Source organism: Ochotona curzoniae, unplaced genomic scaffold (assembly GCF_017591425.1).
Source record: "Ochotona curzoniae isolate NIBS_2020 unplaced genomic scaffold, NIBS_Ocur_1.0 contig_1014, whole genome shotgun sequence".
NCBI lineage: Eukaryota > Metazoa > Chordata > Mammalia > Lagomorpha > Ochotonidae > Ochotona > Ochotona curzoniae.
Genome location: NW_024464920.1, coordinates 45,740,415 through 45,763,648, shown reverse-complemented (window position 1 = coordinate 45,763,648; position 23,234 = coordinate 45,740,415). Strand labels below are relative to the sequence as shown.

Here is a 23,234-nt window from a genome sequence, read left to right as displayed (position 1 = left end):
TTCTGAGACCTGAGGCCACCCTGAGCGCAGCATTTTCAGGAACCTTTGCTTTGTTTTCCTGAATGACTGTGTCCTTTTGTGGTCCCACAGGCGATAAATGTGGGGTCCCATTTATCCACATTTTTGTTTACTCAGTTCCTTAAAAAAAGAGAGAGAGATGTATTTATTTTTATTGAACAGGCAGATCTGAAGAAAGAAGGATAGCAAGAGAACGATCTTCCATCCACTGGTTTACCCTCCTAATGGCCATAACAGCCAGAGCTGGGCCAATCCCAAGCTTTCAACTTTATCGGGATCTCTCATGCAAGTGCAGGGTCCCAAGGTCTTGGGCCATCTTCCACTGCTTTCCCAGGCCACAAGCAGGGAGCCAAACGGGAAGTGGAACAACCCAGACATGAACCAGCACCCTTACGAGATCCTGATGCTTGAACGGGGAGGATTAGCCAATCAAGCCATTGCGCTAGTCCTCACTGGTTTGTTTTTAAAGCTCTTCTGTGGTGGAGGAGACATCCCCTTGAGCAATTCAGGGTGGACCCAAGCATGCCTGCCTTGGGAACATACAGATCCTGGCCTCTTTGTTCGTTTTCCTCCTGCCCCTTTACTGCTTAGCTCTGTGTCCTTGGCAATTATTTAACCTCTCTGAACCGTTGTCTCTTGAGATCCGCGCAAGGATCTAAGAATAGCGACCTCAGGAGAGTAAAGTTGGAGAAGCTCCTTGTTCTCTTGTCCGCTTACTGGATGGCTGCTGCCAAAGGGTTGGGTTCCAAACTGACCCTCACTGCTTAGAAGTGATGCTTGCTGCTCACCGAGGGGAATAGCAGCGTTTGGGAGGAGCCTGGGATCCCAGCTCTGTCTCTGACTGCCTTGGAGACCCTGGGCCGATCAACTCTACCATTCTTTGTATTTGTTTAAGATTTGTTTTTATTGGAAAGTTAGATTTGCAGAGAGAAGGACAAAGAGAGAAAGTTTTTCCACCCATTGGTTCACTGCCAAATGGCCACAATGACCAGAGCTAGGCCAATCTGAAGCCAGGATCCAGGAGCTTCTTCTGGGTCTCCCATGCAGGTGTAGGGTCCCCAAGGCTTAGAACCATCCTCTGTTACTTTCCCAGGCCACAAGCAGAGTTAGATTGGAAATGCAACAGCTGAAACACAAATCGACACCCAGAGGGGATGCTGGTGCTTGCAGGCAGAGGATGAGTCAGTTGAGCCATCACTTCAGCTCCAACTTGGTCATTCTTTGGGAGGCCATTCACATCCCTCTGGGGTCGTAGTCAGCTCCTGGGGGACAAAGACAATGAGGACCCCACAGGTCTGCAGCCCACAGGGTTGGGGAAGCTAGATACCATCGTACATGCCCCTGTGTGACAGGGTTGTGAAAGAGGTGTGTGCAGTTCTCTGTGGTTAGTAAGGAAGAGGTGTGGCAAGACGCCTCAAGCAGAAGGAAGTGGTGGTGGTGTTGGGGCAGGTGTGGGGGATGGGGACCTGGACTGCCAGTGGAGAGGAAGCCAAACAGGCCTGGGGTTGATGGGGGAGGGTCTGCTCTTGGCTACGTCCCCCTCCCCTGTCTGCCCGTGGACCCAGGGCCTGTCTGCCAGAGGCCGGAAGGAGGGCTGACGTCAGTCTTATCCCACAGGTCAGATAAAACCTTGACAAGCTCCCTGTTGGAGCTCATACCCCAGGCCTCTGTGCATTGAGCACCGGGTGGTCACAGACCCTGCGAACGCCAAGAAAAGCTAAAGAGACAAGTCACGTGCATGGGTCTTGGGTGGGGTGGCAGAGAAAAATGCTTCAAGTAATAACCCCACCATATATTTATTCCCTTTGAAAAGATCTATTTATTTATCTAAAAGCTGAATTTACAGAGAGGAGAGAAGAGAGAGAGGATCTTCCATCTTCCATTACTCCCCAGATGGCCGCATTGGTTTGAGTGGAGCCAAGTTGATCCGAAGCCAGGAGCCAGAAGCCTCACGCCTCTTCCAGGTCTCCAGTGTGGGTTCAGGGCCCAAGGACTTGGAGCCATCTTCTGCTGCTTTCCCAGGTCATTAGCAGGGAGCTGGATGAACCAGCATCCACTTGGGATGCCAGTGCTGCAAGGTGGAGAATTACCCTGTTGAACTGCCATTTTATAGCTTGGGATCTCTGTCAAGTCAAGAATTGATAACTCTGACCTTAGTTTACTCATCAGCAAAGTGGGGTTAAATACAACCCTCCCAAATGTTAACTCAGTGGTCTGGGACCTTGGTGCTCCACTTCCAAATCAGCTCCCTAGTAATGCACCTGGGAAAGCAGCAGAGGATGGCTTGAAACCTTGGGCCTCTGCATCCAAGTGAGACCTGCTGAGTTCCTGGCTCCTGGCTTCAGACTGGCCTGAATCCCGCCCTTGTGGCCATTGGGGGAGTGAATCAGTAGATGGAAGACTTCTCTCTCTCTCTGTGTTTCTCTCTCTTTCTTTATATATGTATAAAACTTTGCCTTTCACATAAATAAGTAATTTTTAAAAGCTACTGCAATACACTTGCCTGCAAGGTGGTTATGGTTATGGTCAACATCCGGGTCTGTATCTCCCTACAGTGAAGCATCCTTCAGCAACAGAGATGGCTCAAACTTTCCAAGCTGCTGCAAAGCGAGCGATCCTTGAAGACGTGCTAGACGCCATAGACTACGTAGTGCATGATTCCACTGATACAGAATCCCCGTAGTGGAGCTTCTATGACGGCAGCTGGCGGATAGTGCTTGCCTGGGGCTCGGGCAGCAAGCTGGGGACAGAGAGGCATGATCAGCCAAGATGGTAATCTCCTGAAGCAGATGATGGCAACAGTTGCACAACTCAATAAATATACTCAAAAGCCCTCAGCCGCACACTTTAAATGTGTGCTACATACGCTGTGTGAAGTATGTCCCAATGACACTGCTAAGAAAATACACACAAAAGCATGGTTATTAGTTGATGCCCCAGCACCCGTGTGGGGTAAGATTCCATGGGGGCATCCACAAATGTGCAATTGCATCATCTTGCACTCGTGTCATGCTGTCACATGTATGCTTATTTTAATCTTTATTGGCATGTGGCTTTGTTCGTTCTCTCTGAAGACATGTGTGGAGGGTCTTGCTGAGTGGGAGGTTCGGCAGCAGGGACTGGGTGTCCTTTGGCACTGTGGCCTCCCTGGCAGGAGGCATGACAGTGCCACAGAGGAAGCAAGCCCAGAGAAAGAGAAGGTGCTTGGAGGGAGAGTGAAAGGTGTTCTCAAGAGGCCTCAGGCAGGAGCCACCTTGTTTAGGCTCAAGAAGCAGGGCAGACGTGTGGAGGGTGCAGGGACCGAGCTGTGCCCTTCCCATGCTGTGTATCAACTGCGGGATCACTGCCCTGCATTCATGGAAGAAAGAATGCAGTTGAGCGCTCATCAGCAGAGAAGCCCTCAGCGTGTGGCAGGCACGTGGCTGGGGTTCAGAGGTCAGTTGCTAATTGAGGAATGGATGGTGTGAAATATGAGTGCTCACAACCTGAGGTACCGACTTGATGACTTGATGATAAAGTTTGTATTTGTTTATTCAAGAGACAAAACAACCTGCAGAGCTCCCATTGGCTGGGTCGCTCCTCAAGGGCCTAGGACTGCATGACTTATTTGAGGTCTGCCATGTAAGTGGCAGAGTCCCAGCTACCTGAGTCCTCACTTGCTATCTCCTAGGGTCCACCTTGGAAGCTGCAAGCAGAAGCAGGAATGGGACTGAAACCCAGGCACTCTGTTACGCGACACAGACTTCCCGACAGGTGGGTTAGCTGCTACACCCACTGCTGCCCCCCCACCATGCCCCGCAGGGCTTTGAATGCCCTAGTGGGTAGAAACTCCTTGGCAGGACCACAGAACACCCATGGTAATGCTTCTCATCTTTCAGCATGACACAGGGTTAGGGTCATCTGGGCTGCATAGAACTGGGAGCCAGTAGCCTCTACTGAGCCCCCCAAGTGGGTGCAGGGGCTTCTTCTGCTCTCCCAGCACATTAGCAGGCAGCTGGATTTGGAAATGGACTAGCCAGTTCTGGAATAGGTACCCACGTGGAATGCTGACACCATAGGTGGAGGTTTAACCTTTGCCAGCCCCAAGACTCTATTTTTTCTTTTAAAAATCTTTATTTATTTTAATTGGAAAGGCAGATTTTCAGAGAGGACAGAAAAATGTTCATCTGCTGGTTCACTCCCCAAGTTGTTGCAACATTCAGAGTTCAGCTCCGATCTGAAGCTGATCTGAAACCAGGAGGTTCTTCCAGGGTCTCCCACGTGGGTGCAGGGTCCCAAGGCTTCGGGCCGTCCTCTACTGCTTTCCCAGGCTACGAGCAAGGAGCTGGATGGGAAGTGAACTAAGCAGGTCACAAACCGACACCCACATGGGATCCCAACACTTGGAAATTGAGGATTTAGCCATTTGGCAATTGCTCTGGGGCAATTTCTTTTCTTTTTTTTTTATCAAAGATTTATTTTATTTTTATTGGAAAGGCGGATGTACAGAGAGCAGAGACAGAGAGGAAGATCTTCCGTCCGATGATTCACTCTCCAAGTGAGCCAATGGCAACGGCCGATGCTATGCCGATCCGAAGCCAGGAGCCTCTTCTGGGTCTCCCGCGCCGGGCTCTCTGGGGCAATTTCTAACAAGTTCATCCAGTGCAGTCCCAGGACCCACAAAGCTTTGCTGCCTTCAGGAGGCTGGCAGGACCCCCATGGTCCAGCACAGGCTGTGTCTTCTCCCCATGGGTCCTTCACCCAGGTTTTTCACATTCCCCTTCGCCACAGCACTGGTGCCTTTTACAGCCCTCCCCCAACTGTTCTGGGGCACCTGTGGAGTCCTTCCTTTTGAGTGGGGGCTGGGGGATGTGAAGGATGAGCCAGAGTCCTGGGGGAAGATTTGGCAGAGTGTAAGAAAGCAGTGGTATGAGAGGGCCAGTCTGAAGAAAGAACAGGCTCTCAGGGAAGTGAGCTGCCATGGCCTGGAATCCAATGCCTGGGTTTGAGTCCCGGGTCCACTTTGGATTCCAGCTTTCTGCTCATATGCACGCTGGGAGGCAGCAGGTGCCTCCCAGCGTGCACAAGTTCTCGAGTCCCTGCTGTCCATGTCAGCAACCTGGATCGGTTCCAGTCTGGCCCAGCCCCACGTGTTCTCTTTTTCTTGCTGAGTTTAAAAAATGCTTTAAAAAAAGACCTTAGTATGTCTCATAACTAGGCTTTAGGATGATTAATCCCTGGATGCAAAATAAAAAGGGGGGTGAGGGAGAATGGGAAGCTACAGTGGTGGGAGGAACTGTTGGGAAGCTGGCTCTAAGAGGAGGCTGTGGGGGTAAGTGCCACCGTGGGCGACAGTGCTGGGGAGAAGGGGGCGATAGCTGGGGTATGATGGTGTGAGACTGAATGATGCATCTTGGAACCAAGGGAGAGAAATGGAAGGGAAGCCTCTGGGTTCAATTGTTACTGAAATATAGAGGCTGGAAAAGTGAGCCGAGCAGGAAGTCAGGTGCCCCTGGACAGGTTTGGTAAAAAGTAGTATGGTGGGAGTTTGGTGTTAGACACTCAGTGCTGGACACCCAGTGCTGGGAGCTGAGTGTTGGACACCCAGTGATGGGAGCTTGGTGCTGGACACCCAGTGCCAGGGAGTTGAGTGCTGGACACCCAGTGCCAGAGAGCTGAGTGCTGGACACCCAGTGCTGGGAGCTGAGTGCTAGACACCCAGGGCTGGGAGCTGAGTGCTGAACACCCAGTGCCAGAGAGATGAGTGCTGGACACCCAGTGCTGGGAGCTTGGTGCTGGACACCCAGTACCAGGGAGTTGAGTGCTGGACACCCAGTGCCAGAGAGCTGCGTGCTGGACACCCAGTGATGGGAGCTTGGTGCTGGACACCCAGTGCCAGGGAGTTGAGTGCTGGACACCCAGTGCCAGAGAGCTGAGTGCTGGACACCCAGTGCTGGGAGCTGAGTGCTAGACACCCAGGGCTGGGAGCTGAGTGCTGAACACCCAGTGCCAGAGAGATGAGTGCTGGACACCCAGTGCTGGGAGCTCAGTGCTGGACACCCAGTGCTGGGAGCTGAGTGCTGGACACCCAGTGCTGGGAGCTGAGTGCTGGACACCCAGTGCTGGGAGCTGAGTGTTGGACACCAGTGCTGGGAGCTTGGTGCTGGACACCCAGTGCTGGGAGCTGAGTGTTGGACACCCAGTGCTGGGAGCTCGGTGCTAGACACCCTGTGCTGGGTTAGAGAAGAAGGTAATTGAACAATAGGGAGACACATCAGGGACCACATGCAGCTCAGACACATCTCATTATGCTTTTTGATGTATTCTTTTACACCTGTGTTTTAGTTTGCAGCATACATTTTCAGATTTAAATTTAAGAAGAGGCTGTAAAAGGGGATATATAAAGATTTCTTTTCCATCAACCTCCCTCTGCCCCATGCACACCTGTTTCCCAGTTACCTAGTTCTCTGGGGGAAAACAGATGTTACTTCTTATACATACTTTCAAAGATACTCTGTGGCTGCCTTCATCTGTGATATTGTTGCCTAAAAGATTAGGTGGCCTTAAAAAAAGACTAAAGGGGATCAGCGCAGTAGCCTAGTGGTTAAAATCCTTGCCTTGCATGTGCTGGGATCCTATATAGGTGCCGGTTCATGTCCTGGCTGCTCCACTTCCCGTTCAGCTCCCTGCTTGTGGCCTGGGAAAGCAGTAGAGGACTGCTCAAAGCATTGGGACTCTGCATCTAAGTGGGAGACCTGGAGGAAGAGGTTCCTGGCTCCTGGCTTCAGATCAGCACAGATCGGGCTATGCAGCCGTTTGGGGAATGAATCATCCTCTGTGTCTTTCTTCCTCTCTGTATATCTGCCTTTCCAATAAAAAATAAAATTAAGTAATAAAAATAAAAAAGACTAAAGGACACAGGCCACAAAAGGGAAAAAAAAAAAAAAGACAACTTCATGAAAATTAAAAGCTTTGGTATACCAAAATGTTCTACTGACAGAATTAAAGGCAAACCATAGAATGAAAGAAAATATTTGCAAATCATACATCTGATACAGAACTGCAGGAAATTTACAGCTCAACCAAAATAATCCCAGACAGCCTGGTTCAAAAATGGGCAAAGGGGGCCTGGCGCGGTGGCACAAGTGGTTGAGGTCCTCGCTTTGCACGCCCGGGATCCCATATGGGCACTGGTTCTATCCCAGCAGCCATGCTTCCCTTCCAACTCCCTGCCTGTGGCCCGGGAAAGCAGTCGAGGATGGCCCAAAGCTTTGGGACCCTGCACCTGCGTGGGAGACCCGGAAGAGGCTCCTGGCTTCGGATTGGCATAGCATTGGCCATTGCGCACACTTGGGGAGTGAATCATCGGACGGAAGATCTTCCTCTCTGTCTCTCCTCTCTGTATATCTGCCTTTCCAATAAAAAAATAATAGAAATAAATCTTTAAAGAAAATGGGCAAAGTGTTTGAGCAGTTACCTCTCCAAAGAAGATATACAAATGGCCAATAATACAGCAAAAGATAATCAGCATCATTGAGCACAAGTCAAAATCACAACATACCACCTTGCACTGTTGAAGATGCTTCCTATGGGGGAAAAAGCCAGAAAACCAAGGTTTTGGAGAAACTGCAATCTTTGCACCCTATTGGTGGGAATGACAAGTGGTATAGCAACTGCAGGAAACAGTATGACTATTCTTCAAAATATGAAAAACGAGATCGCTGAGTGATGCAAGGATCCCACTTGGGATATGTACCCAAAGACTTTGAAGCAGGGTTTCAAAGAGCTGTTTGTGTACACTTAGCTTCTCAGACGCATTATTCACTGGAGCTAAAGCCCATTAGCAACCCAAGTGTCCACCGACCAAAGAATGCGTCAGTAAAACGTGGCCGGTGCATCCAGCCAGAGACTAACACTCAGCCATAAAGAGAAGGGAGTTCCTGCAAAAACCGCGAGTGCAGGGACCTGGGGGACATGCCGCCCAGGGAAGGAAGCAAGCCACAGCAGGACCAGTTCAAGTGCAGTAGGGTTCTGTTCACATGAGGTCTCTGTAGAGGGGTGACGCTCAGAGCGAAAGTAGAGTGCTGGTTTCTGGGGGCTGGGGGGAGGGAGGGAAGAGGGAACAAATATTGTTGAATGGGTACAGGGCTTCAGTTTTGCAAGATAACACATTTTAGAGGCAAATGGTGAGTGGTGACACAATACCAATGCCCTTAATACTGCTGAGCTGTGCACTTGAATATGATCAGGATGATACATTTATGTTACGTGTCTTTACCCCCATTTCAATAAGTTGGCCAAAAAAAAAAAGCCGAGAAGGGGGGAAGTTGGAGAAGCAGATATGGGAGCACCCCATGTGACTGTACTTGTTAAAAGTGTGTGTGGGATGGGGCAAGGGGGCGGTTAGGTGTGGTGAGAAATCCAGAAATTTGAGGACACTGACAGAGAGAAGCGAGATGGAAGAGAGCTGAGAACCATGGGCAGCCGGCTGCAGTGGTGAGCTCTGGGCTGAGATTCTGCAGACCCGGCCTGAGTTCTTGGCCCCACCACATGGAAGGCACGTGAGCTTGCAAGGCCCTACCCCTCTCTGAGCCTCAGTTACCCCATCTGTAAATTGGGGACAATGGTCCTGATTGCCTGTGCGACTGTGAGACCCAGATGAGCTTCTATTTAAAGATCTAGAGCCTCCCACAAAGTCAAACCCTCAGCACACAGGAGCCTCTGGTGGAGGTGACTTTGAAACTATGTAACCATCAATAGAATCCAGGTAGGAGCATGAAAGAAAGGAAGCAAGCAGCAGGACAGGTGCATTCCAGCTGGATGGCCGGGGGGTAGGGAACAGGCAGCAAAGAAAGAGGGCAGAGGATGTTAGGGACCTCTGGACGTTTCTAGAAAGTTTGGAGGTGGGAGTGTCGATGGGATTCAAATGCCACCTGCTCCTTGAAGGAAGAGTCTGACTGAGGCATACAGCTTGTTGCCAGAGCTCTGGGGTCTAACGTCAGGGAGACGCAGGGACAAGCCTGAACGTGGGCGATCCTCTGAGACATCAGATCTGAGAGGAAAGGGAGTGTGGTGGAGCCAGCCTGGAAGGACGTCAGAAAGGACTGGCTCAGCGCAGGAGATGTTGCCCCCTTGGGAGGCTCCATCCATATGGGAGTGTCAGTTCCAGCCCCAGCTGCCCTGAATGCAATCAGTGTTGTGGCTACTCACTCACGTCAGGTAAGTGTATACCACGTTAAAGGAAAGGTGGGAGCATATCGGTTCATTTGTAAGCTGGGGATTCCAAGTGTGTCTGTGGGCCCGCAACTGCCACGTGAGACAAATAATGAGCAGAAAGACAACACCTTACTATACTGCAGGACCCCAACTTCAGGGGTCACTTTTCCTTTGCTATAATCGGGTACACACAGGAAGTTGCAAGAGTAGTGGGAATGACCTGCCATACGCTTTAACCACCTGCCGTAACTGTATGCATTTTGCTCCCACTTTGTCATCTATCTGTTTTTGGGACTGCACTCATAATTGACAGTCAACAGGTCACCGAGACCTCTTGCGTACAAATTGATTCATTTTACGTATGGATACTCCTGGTGTAAACACCAACTTGATCAAGAAATGGAACATTTTAGCACCCCAGAGGCTTCCTGGAGCCCCTCCCCGTCAGGAATTCCTTTCAAAGGGAAGCTGTGTTCTGTCTTCCCTTCCATCACCAGGGACGAATTTTTGCCTGTTCTAGAGCCTTGCATAAATGGAGTCATACAATCTACTCACAAAATTACTTACTGTGGTTGGCCTTTCGGCATGGCATATGGCTCCCAGCACCATTGGGTGCCAGACTGTGTCCTGGCTGCTCCACCTCTTATTCAACTCCCTGCTAATGTTGAGTGGGAAAAGCAGCAGAAGATGTGCAAAATGCTTGGGCTCCTGCACCCACGTGGGAAATCCAGACTAAATTCCTGGCTCCTGGCTTTGTTTTGGCCCTGTCCTGGCTCTTGTGGCCATGTGGGAGTAAAACAGGAGATGGAAAGTCTCTCTCTGTCTCTCTCTTTCTGTGTCCATCTTTTCCTCTATGTCACTCTTTCAAAATAAGTGATCTTTAAAAATATTGATTTAAATGAAAACTAAGACACACACACACACACACACACACACAGATCTTTCATTGTTGGCTCATTCCTTAAATGGCCACAAACATCCAAACAGGAGTCAGACTGAAGGCAGGAGCCAGGAATCCCATCTTGGGGTGTCTATTTCCCATGTCAGAATGACAGGGTTTGAGTCCTGCCTCTCATTCCACTTTTCTGCTACTGTACTCCCTTGGAGGCAGCAGGTCATTGCTCAAGTATTTGGGCTCTTCTACCCAAGAAGGAGATTACAGGTTGAATTGCAGTTTGCCCACTCTGGCCTGGTTCAACCCTCGAGTTGTAGTGGGCATTTGGGAACCGGCAGATATAAGATCTTTCTCTACTTTCCAAATAAAAGGAAAAAGTCATAGTAGTAGAAACTCTAAAGGGGGCAGGTTTGTGTGTGGTGGAGGAAGGGTTGGACTGCACAGCAAGCAAGGGTCATCTTGGTTCAGGGAACAACAGATGCCAGTGGATGAGGCGGAGAGAATTCAGGGTCTTTCCTGCGGAGGCCTTAGTCCCCTGGAGAGAGCAAGGCTAGGACGTTGGGCTGTGAGGGAAATGGAAATGATGCCTACCATCAGTAAGGCTGCATTCAAAATGCACCTGCTCAGCAGGGCGGACGACACTCTCCCGTCCACAGCTTTCCGTGCCCCTCCTGAAGCCCAGTGAGACTTTAAAAACACATGTATTTATTTGAAAGGCAGAGCTGAGAGAGACAACAGCTTTTGATTCACTGGTTCACTTCTCAAATGGCCGCCAGCCTTGGGACTCTGCACCTGTGTGGGAGACTCAGAAGAAGCTTCTGGCTTCTGGCTTTGATCAGCTCAGCTCTGGTCGTTATGATCACTTGAGGAGAAGCCAGCAGATAGAAAATCTTTTTCTCTGTGTCTCCTTCTCTCTGTAAGTCTGCCTTTCCAATAAAAATAAACAAACCTTTAAAAACAAAATCCAGTGTGCCAGTGTGACAAGAGAAATGAACTCAGGATGATGTGTGGCCACACTGGGACCCCCACTTGTCTATCTGATTACCTTTTTAAATAATTTGTGGCCATTTATAGATTTTCTTAATTTTTAAATATTATATGTGATGCCTGATCCTTGAAGAGGATGCTCTTTTTTTTTTTAAGAAAAGATTTATTTATTTTTATTGGAAAGGCAGATTTACAGAGCAAAGGAGAAACACACAGAGAAAATTATCTTCTATCTGCTGGTTCACTCTCCAAGTGGCTACAAAGGCCAGAGCTGAGCCCACCAGGAGCCAGGAGCTTCTGCTGGGTCTCCCACGTGGGTGCAGGGTTTCACCTTTGCTGCTTTCCCAGGCCACAAGCAGGGAGCTGGATGGGAAGTGGAGCAGCTGGGATATGAAGCAGTGTCCATATGGGATCCTGGCACTTGCAAGGAGAGGTTTAGTCAATTGAGCCATTGCGCTAGGTCCTATATTTTTGTCTTTTGGTTGTCTGTTCCTGTTTGGGGCCATTTAAATTTTGGAGTATTTAGGAGGTTTTCTTATCAATTGGGAAGAACTCTTTGTGCATCAATGACAATAATTATTTACCCTTGAGTTGCAACGCCTTTTTCTCCACAGCTTTCGGGGACCTTCAGGTCAGTGCCTTCCCAAGTGCATCTGGAGGGACAGTTTTTGTCATGAAAGCAAGAGTATTCTGACAGGTAGTGGGGGCAAAGAGCTCGTCCCGCTCAGTATCACATGTACTGACCTGCATTAAAGTTTGGTGGATTTGGCTCAGGAAAACAGAAAGATTAAGGGGGACAATTCAGAAGCAGGTTCAAGTGCACTTAACAGTTCCATAGCTGATGGAGGCGGAGCCTGGTGCTTGGTGTGTGTTTGGGGCATAGAATTTGGGTGATTGACTACCGCAAAGAATGAGAGATTTCCTTTTTTTAAAAAAATAATTTATTAGAGAATTAGAGAGAGAATGGGGGAGAATGTTCCATCTCCCGTTTTCCTGTTTCACTGCCCCCCAGATAGCAGGAACAGCTAGAGTGGGGCCAGGCAGCGGGGCAGCAGGGGTTCAAATGGGTAATCATTACTTGGGTAATCATTTGCTGCCTGCCCAGGTGCATTAGCGGGGGACTGGACCCCCGATGCATCCAACATGGGTTTCCCAGATTGTCAGATTTCCTTTTAGGTCAAAACTGAGATTCCAGATGAATGAACAAGATAAATGCAAAGCATTTTTTACAATGACATTAATTTTTTACCTCTTAATAGTGGGCAGTAGCCATAAATAAATAAATGCAATTCGCCCACTCCCTTCCCTCCCCCCCCAAACTGAGAAAGCATTTTGTAACAAATATCCGAAAGGATGGGTGGGATCTAATCACGCATTGGTAAAGACAGGCTTAGAAGGGCACGCGTCCCAGGCAGGGGCAACCGCAGGAGCGAAGGTTGGAGACCAAACAACCGCTTTGGGCCAAGAATCGAACTCGCGACGCCCACAGCGGAATCCAGGGCTGCGCCCCTGCCCGCCCCCACAGCCTTCATAATTATGTAAAATAGCACTTTTCCCCATATATGGTACTTAATATCTGTTCTTCTGGTAGGGCAGGAGACAGGGAAAACACAGCTCTTGGGGCGGAGTGTCACAGCCCGGGACCTGCCCAGTCGGCTCCCGCCGGGCCTCGCTGCCGCCTAGGCGACGCCCCGAAGCCTGGTCCAAATTACCCCTGCTGATTGGCCCTTTTGCGTTGTCAATCTCGTCCTGGAACCTGGCAGATTCTAGCCCTGCCCAAAGAGGCGGGGCTCCCGCCGAGGAAGCTGCCGAGAAGGTGAAGCGGTTGGAGGTGGGGGCGGATGCACCCATCCCTCTGGATCCGCCCATTCCCTTCTCACTGGCCAAGGTCCTGCCCATCAAGACAAGGCGAGTCCAGGAGTGGCTGAAGCAGCAGCGGGGGCGGGACCCTCCTCCAGGCCCCGCCCCGGAGCCGGCGCCCGGCCGGGAGGGCGGGGCGGGAAAGCGGCGGGCAATGAGCTGGGTGCGGTGAGGCGCGCAGATCCCCGCGGTTCCTGGGCAGGGCACGGAAGGCCGAGCGAGGCTGACCTGCTGCAGCTCCCGCCTCGCGCGCTCGCTCCACCCCGCCGCCGCTGTCGCCGCCCGAGCGCTCCCGAAAGCCCTCTCAGGAGAAAGCGGCGCCTGTTCCCCGGGGCACATCCAGGTTCAGGTGAGCGAGCGCCACCGGTGGGTCCCGCCCCGAGCGGCCGGGCACCCGGGCACCTGGGCAGTCTGGAGTCATCTGCGGCGAGCGGGCGGCCGTGTGGTTCTCGGCCTCGCCCGAGCGGGCGCCAACGCCGTTGCCCGGGGTGCCGGGGCCCTGCATCCTCCCGGGAGTAGACCCGGACCCGTGCATGCCGTGCGCTCGGGATATGTGTGTGTGTGTGTGTTTGGGGGGCACTCTGCCGGCAGCCAAGCCGGCCCGGGAGCTGGGTACGGCGGGCGGCCCCCCTCGCCGCCAGGCGCGTTCCCGGGACGCCGGGGGCACGCGCTCCGCCCTCGCCGCGCCCGGCCCGAGTTGGGCAAACTTTTTAACCCTTTCCGGGGAGCGGTGCCTCCCCCCCGCTTTGGGAAGTTTCCGGCGTTGGGGAGACGGGGTAACGGGCAGGCGGGCACCGCTTGGCAGCTGTCAGGGCGCCCTCTGAGTCAGGGCCGGACAGTCCTGCCAGGGACACTGCGCCTGGCTGGGTTTCCGCCCTGCGCTGCCGACTTCCTCATTTACGCGGCTGCAGCGACCGAGCCTGGGAGGGGTGCGGGGAGTAGGTGACCGAGCGGAGATCGTGGTGGTGGTGGTGATGGTGGGGACCCCGTCATCCCCCAGCCCCCCAGTCCCACAGCCCCTTAGGCCCTCAGCCTTTGCCTTCTGCTATCCCAAGAAGGGAGGCCTGGGAAGGCCGGCGGCCGTCCTGGCACTCGGCGTGCACCTGATTCCGCCGCACCCCGTGGGCCGCCCCGCCCGGGCGGAGGTCGGTGAGGGTTGGAGGGGAGCCCGGCCTGCCCTTAGAAACCAGGCCTGCCCTCTGCTGCTGCATCTTTCTTTTTCTAAGTACAGGGGTCCTCACCCCATCCCGTCCTGGGCCACACCCAGGGCAGGCCAGCAGCCGGCTTCCCTGGAGAACCCCCTCCAGGACCAGCTCCGCTGCGGACGGGGAAGCTGTGCGCGCGCACATGGGGGCGGTATGGGGAGGAGGTTCCTGGGAAGTCCCAGGTCTCCGCTGGGCATCTCAGAGGCCCAGCGTCTTCTTGGTTCACTGCACCTCCTCGGGGTTTAAGAGGATTTCAAAGTAACTGTTGTGTTACCTTGAGGAAGGAATTAAGTGCGCGAGCTTTCTCTGATGCGGCGCAGTCCCGAGGCCGGCTGGCGGGCGTCTGGCTCGGTAACCCCCACCTGATGCTTTACTCCTCTTAGTGAGGAGGGAGGCCGCTTGCTTGCAGGCCTGTCTGGACAACCACTCAATTAGTATGCGTCCCTGGGCTGCTGTAGGTGGGGGAAGGGCCCACAGATGTGTAACTGAACAAATATTTAACTGACTTCTGTGCCAGGGATTCTGCCAGGTGGCTGGGAGGAGGGGGTGTGAAATTGAGTAAGGCTGAACCAAATCTGTAAGTGACGCTCGGATGAGGTTGAGATGACAGGCACTTCAGAAAGGTCCCGTGAGTCATAGGATTGGGGAAACCGGAGCCAGTAGGTTCCCACAGGCCTCTGTGGTCTTGCACAAGGGCTCATCGAGGCAGCATGGCCGGTGTATGTGCGAAGGCAGCTCAGGCTGAGCATGCTACAAAGGTCTCCAAGGCTGAGCGTGGCCGCTCGGTCTGGGCAGTGCAGGAAGAGTGAACACGTTGCAGATTTGTCAAACCGAGGCCAGCATGTGGCATTGGAAAGTGAGGAGTCATTTAATGGATAATTGGGGGGTAATTAAAAATGTCAAGAGCTTGCTGAGTGTAATTTGAGAGTCAGTGTGCCCCCGATGGCTGTGGGGTGACACCAAAGGGCCCGGCTCTTCACACTCAGCAAGTCCCAGCAGTGCAGGTGGGCAGAGCCAGGCTCCCTCCGGGGAGTTGCTCCGCCCCGTGGGAGAAGGGCAGCCCCGGAAGTCGTGTTCAGAAGAGCAGGGGCAGGTCGGGGAAGGAGAGGGCTGGGCTTTCTTTCTTTCTTTTTCAACTTTTAACCCAAGGGGCTGCAGATGGGACAGCTTCTTTAGGATGGAGGACGCATGTTAGTCCCAGCCTGCCTTTTGGCTGCTCTTGCTCCAGAGGAAAACCAAAACCAAGGAACTGTTAGCTCCTTATGTGGAGAAGCGCACCCTGTAATAGTGTGCTACAGGAGTGTAGCTGCCAGGACACTGCTAGCAAGCAGTCCCCGCTCCCTTCACTTCCTCTTCCCCTAATCCTTCACTGCAGTACTTAAGACAGCCCTTACCAAGCTTGACATCTTTATTTCAAAAGGAGTTGGAGGGGATGGTGGATGTTTTCCTTTTGAGCCTAGCCCTGCCCTTCTCTTGGAGAGGGAGGAAAGATGAACCCTAAAAGCTAAGAGAGTGAGAGAGAAAAAATTTCCTCCCAAGCATCATGTTCCAAAAATATTTAGAATAGCAAAATCTGTGTGTCCTCTTAATTAAACAAATGTCCTAATTTACGGGGCGGGAGAGCCTCGCGCGGGGGTGCAGAGGCAGGAAGTGCCTTTTCCCTTTGTGCTGCCCCTGGGAGTCACAGCTTCTTCTCTTTAACCCTTGGGGGGCCGAACCCCTGCTGGTGACAGCGGAATGCAAGTCTGGCTCAGCCAGGGCTTCTGGAATGTTCTTCCGGAAGCTGGGAAGACTGGGGGTCCTGACCCTTCCACTGACTAACTTTGGGACCTGAGGCAAGTCATATAACACATCCCTGAGCCTCAGATTCTCTGTCAGTAGACGCTTCGTAATCTCCTTGGGACAGGGTTAGCTGTATAGAGGGCTCCCTAGCTGATGGCTGTGTGTATTAAAGATGTGTGTATCTATACTATATTTGTGAGTGAGGATGCGTAAATCTCTCAGTAGTCTTAACTCCCTGGTTGTCAGGTGAGGAAGCCGGAGGCTCAGGGGAGATGGCTTTGCTGACCCCCAGCTCAGCGCTCAGTCTGCCTCTCTAGGGTATGTTTGTGACTGGGGACTGTGAAGGCCGGGTGGTAAGGGCACAGATGCAGTCTGGCTGCTAAAGCTTTTTGATGTACTTGGGGGTGAGCGCATGCTCACTTTCTTCCCAGGCCCCGGCCAAGTGAGATGGGCAGGCTAACTGGTTTTAGTTCTGAAATTTGGTTTGAGAGCCTTATGGCCTTGGGACAGCCAATAGTAAGAGGGAAAGAGCCTGGGACTTGGGGTCTTGCTCTGATTCTGCCAGAGCAAGCTCTGCGGTTGGCAGGAAGTGTCAGAACATCTTGCCAGGACATTGTGCCAGCTGAGGTGCCTGCCACTTGTATCTAGAAATGTGTAGGAAATGGAAACTTCAGCAATTTAAATTTCTCGAAAATTCTCCCCTTAGGCACTCTTGTACCTTCCCCAGGAGAGTGTGTGCAAGCACAGGTTTGCTTTAGAGGCTCATTTGGCAGCACTTGTCAAAGCAGAGTCCTCCTGCCTGTGTTCTAGGAATTTACCCCACAGATCAACCTGTGTGTGCAAAAGGAAGTGTCTGAGAATATTTGTCATGGCCTTGTCATGGAAGGCGAGAGACTGGCATCTGTTAGAAGGGTCAGATTAACCGTGGTATAGCTGTGCAGTGGAATCCATCCACCCTTTAAAATGAGGCCACTCTATAGGTACTGGAGGGTGTGCCTTCCCAGTTAAGTTGTAGGTAACAAAACTGGATGGGTGGGGGTCCCCAGGGTGCTCCGTTGTATGCAGTGTCCAATTTTGGAAAGATGCCAAGGCCTTGTTCCCTTCTAGAAGGGTCCTGGTGGCACAAGTAGCGGTGAATGTTCGTTTTTCACTGCGTTCAACGGACCCTTTAAAGTTCATGGGGAATGCATATTAAGAGGAAACGCTGCACAGAGTTAAATTTTTTTTTTAAATAATTTTGTTTGAAAGGCAAAGTTCACAGAGAGAGACAATGAGACACAGAGAATCTTCCATCTACTGGTTTGCCCCCCAAATGGCTGCATGGCCAGAGCTGGACTGGTGCACAGCCAGAAGCCAGGAGCTTCTTCCGGGTCTCCCACATGGGTGAAGAGTCTGTCCTCTGCTGCTTTCCCAGGCTCAGCAGGGTGCTGGATCAGAAGTGGAGTGTCTTTGAGTCTAACCAGTGCTCATATGGGATGCAGGCACTGCCTGCCACAGTTTAACCTGCTACACCATATCACCAAATATTTAATGCCATTTTTCCATGAGTTTTCTGAAGCCCCTCACACTACCTTTTTATATGTATTGTTCTGAAACAGTGAAAGAAAAAGAGATACTAGTTTTCTTAACTCTAAATATCAGGGGGCTGGCGGCACCAACTTGGGGGTCTCAGCTGTAGATTTCATATTCTCTCTTGAGTGCCTCTGTGTCCAGGAGAGGATGAAGGGTCTCACAAGGACAGACCCCTGCTTGCAACAGGGGGGTTCTTGTTGCTTCTCTATGGGGTCACTATGTTGCTCGAGGAACCCCTTCACAAACTTCTGTTGTCAATCTGCGGCCTTGGGTTTTGAGAAATGGTGGAAGGCTTGTTTTTACTTTGCCTGCATTGTGTGTATGGAAAATATTTTAGGATGCTCGTTTGCCAAACTCCCCACAATTTGTCCGGCTCCAAATCACTTGCTGGCCTGTTTGGGGGATCCCATCCCCCATTGAAAGGCTCAGTCTGACCTCCATCTCTGGGGTCCTCTTGAACTCAGGGTCATTGCATCCATTGGCCCAGCCCAGTTCCCTCTGTCCCTGCTGTCCCTCACATCTGGCCTGTGGTTTATATGTAAGAACAACAGTGGAAAAGCCCACATTCCTGAGGAAATGGGATCACGGGGCCTTTTTGGATTGGAGGGCCTTGATCTTCTGGAGAAAGGCTGTCCGCAGCTGTGACTGACACGGGTCCTGGAGAGGCTGCTGGGAGGGTTCTTTGCCTGTGGAAGCTTTCTAAGCTCTCATCTGGGTGCCACAGCCCTGCAGGGCAGCCTTGGGAGGAGTCACATGGGCATCTGCACTGCGAGCCCAGCCTGTGGGGATGTCTGCCACCACTGGCCACCAGGCAGAACTTTGAAGGCTGGCTGCCACATGGCATGTCAGCCCCACCCACTCACCCACCTGCGTCTTGCTTTGTACCAGATATATGGGAGGCGCGAGGGGAGGTGTTCTCTTAGATTTGATGTGTCTCCTGGCAGGCTGCTCTGTGACTGATCAGATCCCTTGCTGACCGGGGTGCTTCAAGCTCAAGGCCATGTAGTGACCTTGCAGATAGACCCAGAGTGGGCTCTAGGCCAGTCTTTGTCCTGGGGTGGGATCTGTTGGGAGTAGCCATTGCTGCTGTCTTCGTTTCAAGTCCAGTTGGCTACTGTGCTGTCCAAGAGCATCCTTACAACAGGGAGCTGCACAGAGCCTTCTGGAAGAAGGCGGCCTCTGGCTTGAACACTGTCCTTTCCCAGCAGGCAGGTTGAGCTGCGGCCTGCAGGGAGTTGAAAGTGGCTGACCTCTGCTGCCCCCAAGGCACTGCCTCAGTGGCCATGAGAGGACTGAGCCCCGCTGGTGCTTCCCAGAGGCCAGAGGGACCATCTGTGGGGGGGTCCCCACACTCCAGGGAGGGAGTGTGGTGTTTCTACAATTTGTGTTGAGGGAGCTGTCAGCTCATGTCTCTTGCTCTTGAAGTATTTTATTTTATTTTGAAAAGCACAGTTACATAGAAAGGAAGAAAAGGAGAGGGAAAGGGAGGGAGGGAAGGAGAAAGGAATAGAGAGAGTGAGAGAATATCTTCTATCTGCTGGTTTATTCCTCAAGTAATCACAATGGTTAGAACAGGGCCAGGCCAAACCCAGGAGCCTTGAATTCCATGTGGGTCTCCATGTGGCTGCAGAGGCCCAAGCATTTGGCCTATCTGCCGCTTTCCTAGGCACATTAGCAGGGAGCTGGATCACAAGTGGAGCAGCCAGGACTGCAGCCTGCACGCCTATGGGATGCCAGCGTTGCATACATGGCTTAACCGGCTGTGCTGCCATACTGGCTCTTCATCTCTTTAGGAGATTTTCAATGTGAGGACTTGAACCTCGGGTTTTCTTTCTTTCTTTTTTTTTTCCACTCTTAATACTAAGTGATGTCCTGTTTAAAAGAAAAATCATCCACAACAATAAGCATCCTCTCTATTGGATATCCTTAGGATTCTAGAAGGTCTGAGCTGGAAGGCATAGTGGGGTTGGTTAGTTGGAGCAGGAGTGCTTTGCCCAAGCTGGTCCTGTGAGTTGGTAGAAAATCTTTGTTCCTGGTACCCAGTGCCCTTCTGCCCAGTCAGGAGGCCGGCCTCGCTGAGACCTGTGTTTGAATGGCTCTCACCCCATCTTCACCTGTATTCCCACTAGCCAAGCAGCATGCATAGTTCACGTCCTTAACCCTCAGCTGGCTGCTCCTCCACTCCCTGCATCTCGTCCTTCTGGGTGTGTGCTGGGGTCGAGGAACCTGGTGGATAATATTTTAGGTTTCTCTGAACATCCTCCAGCTGGAAAGAGCCCTTAGGGCTGAGAGTTCCTGCTGCAGCCCGTGGGCAGCAGAGGGGAGGTCTGTCCTGTCCTCCATCCAGCCCCTCTTGATTTCTAGGCTCTTGGCCCATTCTTGTTGCTGCATTTATTGTATCTTCCCTGGAGGAACCTGTAGTAGAGACAGGCTTGGGGGGGGGCAGACCCTGCTGTCTCCAGCTGCCACTGACCCCATGTGTAACCTGGGGGTGCTGTGCTTCCCAGATTATAAATGTGTTTGTGAAATGAGCCTGTCCTTCTCTGTCTCCAGTCCTTCCTTTCTCCCTCCTCCTCTCTTTCCTTTTTTTCTTCCTCCTGTCCTTTCTCTTCCTCCTCCTCCTCCACGTCACTTTATGATCAGTACTATCTCTCCTTGGGTGACAGGAAGTATGTGTTTAGGCTGTCAGGATTTTAATCATGTCCAACTGGGCTTTCTCTTGATAGCAAGGCTGGGATTACCGAGGAGGCCTCCTCTTTTGGGAGGCAGGAAAGCCCTGCATATCGAGCCCAGGCTTTGGGGCTGGAAGCTCTTGCATCCTGTCAGTTAGTCAGCACTGTCAGACTTGCTGCCCCGAGCTGGGCTGGCTTAAGCAGAGTGGGGAGGGGAAGTACTACCAAGGCAGCGGAGGTACCTTTATTTGGAGTTGTCTATGTTCAAAAGCCGCTGTGTTTCCTGTGTTTTACATGAAGTCACTGGGCTGGAGAAGGCAACTTCCTGTCTGATAAACACAAGAAAGGAGGCATTTGGAACAGTTTGGGTGACTTACTCTAACTGGGCTGGAGCGGGGTGGGGCAGGGGAGTGGGAGGGAGTGTGGAGCAGATTGCACAGCTCAGTGGACTGAGAATACTTTGGGGTCCAAGGCCAGGTCTGTTGCATCTTGTGTCCCAGGCTGCAGTCTGGTGCCTGGTTCAGAGTCAGCCCCTGGTACTTGGTGCGTGGATGGGGTGTAGATCTGCCCAGAGCTTTTCTTCCAGGGAAGGCCCAGGTGGCCCAGAGCTTTTCAGTGCCCTCTGGTGATCTCCCAGTTCTACAAAACTGCTCGTGGGTACTTGTTGGGGACTCCCTGGGCTGTGGAAGGTGGTGCGAGGGGCATTTTGAAGATCTTGTTAGACTTTTTGCAATTTAAATCAGTTGGCACGAGGGAGCTGCCCCCACATATCTCTGTAAAGTTAACCATGGACTCCTTGACCTCCATAGAGACCAGCTTTGCTGGGCTGGGCTGGGCTTGGTGGGGCTTCATCAGAAATGGCCTCGGGAGGGCCTGTCCGTCATCAAAGGGCTTTACCATCTTCAAGGGTGAAGGAGCTGTGAGAGACTTGAGTTAAGCAGGCCCCTTACTGCCCTAAGTGATTGGTACTTTCCAAGCTGCTTGATCGGGGTTCCAATGAGACTAGAGTTGCCCAGGAGGATTAGGGGAGATGGGAGAGAGAGAGTAGGACAGAAGGAAGGGATGGGGGACTAGGTGAGGAGCTTGGGCCTGGGTGTAAGGATTCCTGGAGCAAGTCCCGCTCTTGCTGACAGTAATAGTAGTAATATTAATAACCACGGGAGTCAAGTTTGATTGAGGACTTGAATGTATCAGACGCGACATCATGCTTGTGATTTTTAGATGAATCACTCCATGCATTCCTTCCTCATTCCCATGATGCAGTGCTGAAATGTAAACAGGTGTCTGGGCTCCCGCCCACGTGTGACTTTGCAGGTGCCCTTCACCCTTGGATGTGTGTTTCCTCCTAGGTGGCAGGGGAAGCCTGGTTCCTGAGGCTGCTTGCTTTGGCCAGACACAGAACAGAGCTTTGGGCTACAACAGATTGGGGCCTTAGATTCTACAGTAGGCTTGGCTACTTTGAGTGAGGGAGGTCCTGTTGTTGTGGTTACCAATTTAACCTTTAAGGCAGTGGGTTGGTTTTCAAATGAGTGTGGTTGGTTGTTAGGGAGGGCAGGTGAGAAGACTGTGGCTACCTCAGGCCCTGGGATGGTTTGTCTGCCTGCTGTTGGCTTGGTGTGGCCCCTGGTACTGCCCACTGGGCCAGCTACTATCTGGTCTTTTTTTAAAAAGATATATTTATTTCCTTGTAAGGCAGATTGAGATAGATATTAATCTCCATTACTGGCTCATTACTCCTCCCCCAACCCTGCAATAGCTAGGGTTGGGCCAGGACAAAGGTAGGAGCCAAGAATTCCATCTGGGTTTCCTACATAGAACCCAAGCACTTGGGCCATGATCCATGATCTGCTGCTGCCTTCCCAGGTGTGTGAGCAGGAAGCTGTGTCGTAGAGCCAGAGGCTCCCCAGTATGCCCACTGACCTCCACATCTGCAAACTTGCCTTCCTTTCTTCCTTCCTCCACTCCTCAAATCCTTAGTTATTCAGTGACCACTCCTCAGAACTTCCTGTGTGTTCAAGGCACTAGGCTGGGTGCTGAGGAATTCAAGGTGAAGGAAACATGAGCCTTTATTTCCAGGAGCTGACGGGCTCCTTCCAGAGACAGGTGCTGGGAACCCTGGGAAGAAGGCACAGAGGATTCTGGGAAGGCTTCTGAGGGTGAGGGCACGAGGGCTGCTCGCAGGTTGGAGTGGGACACAGCACAGCCAGGGAACAGGGCAGGTATCCCATTCTGTCGCCCAGAACCTGACAGGCTTTGTTGAGGGCTGATTCAGATTGGCCAAGGCCCTGTGAGTCATTCAGGGCTGGTAAAAGATTCTCTTCTCTTCAGGAACTCCCAGCCCCTTCATAGCCCAAGGTAGCCCATTAAGGCCTACTTCCTTGCGCCATTTTCTGGGAAATGTGGGAGTGCAGGATTCCATTCCCAGGTCGTTAACCTCTGGATGGATGCTGGGAATTCAGCTGGTGCCTTCCGGTTGTTTGGTCAGCACATTAGTCTGAGCCAGAGGCTCGAGGATGGGCTCTTGTGTGGAGTATTGGGAGAGGCATTGCTGTTGCTGGAATCAGGAATCCTTTTGAAGTAAAAAAAAAAAAAAGTCACTGGGCTGGGGGGTGTTTATAACAACAAAGCTGGCAGGAGGCAAGTTTGCCCTACACCCTGTTCGCTGTGTGCATGTGGGTTTCTTGTGCTCGTACACCTGTGTTTTGCAAACATAAGCAAAAACTTCAGTGTGTGTCCTCATTCACCGGGAGCTGTAATGTGAAGTGCAGTACAGTGGTCTCCACGGTTAATGTCTTAATGGCACCGCTGTTGATTCTCTCCTGGGAAGGGCCATTAGCAACTGTCAGGAAGTGCCACTGGGTTTTATGGACTCTTTCAGAAATTCATCCATTTAGCAAGCATCTCCTGTGCACCTGTTGTGAGCCCAGGTGGTCAGGATGCAGAGAACCAGACACCCCAGTCCCAGAGTACCCTGAGCAAAGTTGCCTCACTCAGGTGCTGTACCAGGAAAACAGGTAAAACCACTTTGTCATTAGTGGTGAGGAAGGG

At 51.9% G+C, this 23,234-nt stretch overlaps 1 protein-coding gene across 2 annotated transcripts in view; it reads left to right on the top strand.

The window, feature by feature from the left end:
• Nucleotides 1–13,139: 13,139 nt before the first annotated feature.
• Nucleotides 13,140–23,234, top strand: part of MYH9 (myosin heavy chain 9) — an 84,135-nt gene continuing 74,040 nt past the window's right edge. The window contains exon 1 of one of the 2 annotated variants that reach the window (XM_040985398.1): nucleotides 13,140–13,304. The gene's annotated coding sequence lies outside the window, so the exon portion shown is untranslated. The remainder of the gene's footprint in view (nucleotides 13,305–23,234) is intronic. The other variant, XM_040985406.1, reaches the window with a different exon arrangement.